This window comes from Carcharhinus amblyrhynchos, chromosome 4 (genome assembly GCF_965287045.1).
Source record: "Carcharhinus amblyrhynchos chromosome 4, sCarAmb.v2.hapA, whole genome shotgun sequence".
Taxonomy (NCBI): domain Eukaryota; kingdom Metazoa; phylum Chordata; class Chondrichthyes; order Carcharhiniformes; family Carcharhinidae; genus Carcharhinus; species Carcharhinus amblyrhynchos.
In genome coordinates, this window is record NC_137327.1 from 139,192,761 (window position 1) to 139,195,062 (window position 2,302).

A 2,302-nucleotide genomic window follows, 5' to 3' on the forward strand; every position below is an offset into this window, starting at 1 on the left:
AAACCGGAGCACCTGGAGGAAACCCACACAGACACGGGGAGAATGTGCAGCCTCCATATAGACAGTGACCCAAGCCGGGAATCAAACCCAGATCCCTGGCGCTGTGAGGCAGCAGAGCTAACCCACTGTGCCACCATGTCAAGTCCCATTAACCGTAGAGGAAGTGTACGCTACCATTTTCTTTCAAGCCCACTTTGCTTCAAGTCTGCTCCTTTTTGCTGTTCTTTCTTTACCTTGAACTTTCTTCAACATTATTTCTGGGATTCACAGGGCTGCCTGCTAGGTGGGGTAAGTTGTGGGTGTGGTCCAGGGGAGGGAGAAGTGGGTGGTCATTGTAGGGCACAGAATTTCAACAGTGTTCAACAGTTTTGAATATTTTTGTGTGTAAAGTGCTGGGTAATTAATATTAAAGATAATAAAACAACTGCAGTATTTTCACTGGACAAATTCTTTATTCTGGTTCAAATTTTGCAAAACAATTGTGGACATAGTCCTCAATAGTTCTCAATGGTTAATAACCTTCAATTGGTCTGTTGGTATTTATTCAATAATAAGGGCAATAATCTTTTTATTTGATTAAAGTTGCAATGCAACATTATAAAACATCTCAACATAGAACATAGAACACCACAGCACAAACAGGCCCTTCGACCCACTAGTTGCGCCGATCACTTCCATACTAAGTCATAGACCTATCTGTAACCCCCAATCCCATTAGATCCCATATACTCATCCAGAAGTCTTTGAAAAGACCCCAGCGAGTTCGCCTCCACCACCACTGACGGCAGCCGATTCCATTCACTCACCACCCTCTGAGTGAAAAACTTACCCCTAACATCACTTCTGTACTTGCTTCCCTGCACCTTAAACCTGTGTCCTCTCGTAGTGACCATTTCAGCCCTGGGAAATAGCCTCCGAGAATCCACCCTATCTATTCCTCTCAACATCTTATAAACCTTATAAACCAACATCTTATAAACCTCTATCTTTTATTATTAATAATGCCACTTTACCTGTGAAAATATTTCATTTTGAGGGGACGGAGGATCAATTTGATTTCAAATTCTCCCTTATGTTATCAGTTTGCGATGGTATTATTGTTACTCTCTATAATTGGTTATTTTCTGTAGTCGGATACACGCTCATTGCTCGGATGCTCTCTGCTTCCTTCTCCCACCATCCAACACACTGGCCATTTATTTAGTCACTACACCACCCACCTCCAAAATTTCCTTTCTAGATCCCAATCTCTCTCCTCCTCTTTGTTTTGGCTTTTTAAGAATGAACCCCTTCTCTTAAAACTGTCTCTGTTTATCCATTTTATTATTTTTGTTTAACCTCATCTGATTTGTTTAATCCATTCTTCTGCAAAGTGTTTGAAATGTCTTCCTGACAAACATTAATACCTGTGACAATAATAAATCAAATCAAAACCAAAAGGGATGTTATTAAGGTGTAGTTGTCGAAAGAATCAAGGTTTCTTTCCTCACACAGTCATAGAATCATAGAGGTTTATATAATGGAAACAGGCCCTTCAGCCCAACTTGTCCATGCTGTCCTTCTTTCGCCACTAAGCTCGTCTCCGTTGCCCGCAGTTGGCCCATATCCCTCTATACCCATCGTACCCATTAACTGTCTAAATGCTTTTAAAAAAAATTGTACCTGCCTCTCCTGCTAACCCCCGGCAGCTTTGCTGTTTACTTTATTCCAATCCAATCAAGTCAAATTAAAGCCAATCCAGAGTCCCAACAAGTTGGGACATTCCCAATCCAAGCTGACAGACAGGGCTCTCACCTCCCATCTCGGGCTTGATCTACACGATCCAAGCTGATTGGAGTGGGCATAGCTCCTCCAAGGCTTGATCTCATTTACATCTTAGCCAAAATGCTGAGATGCCGCTTTTAAAAATTGCTTCAAATGAAGCTGAAATGTAACCTAATGACTTCAACAAAGTGCAGCATGTCCATACTACACTTGATCTTAGCCTAAAGGCCAAGAAGCGATAGAAATGACCCCTAAGAGTACAATCTTGGAATCAACCTGGACAAACTACCTGCTTGATCATAGTTTCATCTCTGTGGCTTGTTCCAGACACTCACCACCCTCTGTGTGAAAACAATGTCCCTCTGGACACTTTTGAGCCTTTCCTCATTGATCACAGATACACTTTTAACTATACCTGAGGTTTTTAAGAGTTGAAAGATCACATCAGGCATAATATTTGTAATGAAATGGAAGTGAAAGGAACCTCTTTTTTCATTCGATGCAATTTCTGGTCCATTAAGAAATGTTAAAATTAGTC

At 41.2% G+C, this 2,302-nt stretch overlaps 1 non-coding gene across 1 annotated transcript; it reads right to left on the reverse strand.

Moving 5' to 3' along the window:
* Positions 1-1,815: 1,815 nt before the first annotated feature.
* On the reverse strand, positions 1,816-2,004 carry LOC145342726 (U2 spliceosomal RNA). The gene has a single exon (XR_013886594.1). It is a non-coding gene; the product is annotated as a U2 spliceosomal RNA (small nuclear RNA).
* Between the last annotated feature and the right edge of the window lie 298 nt (positions 2,005-2,302).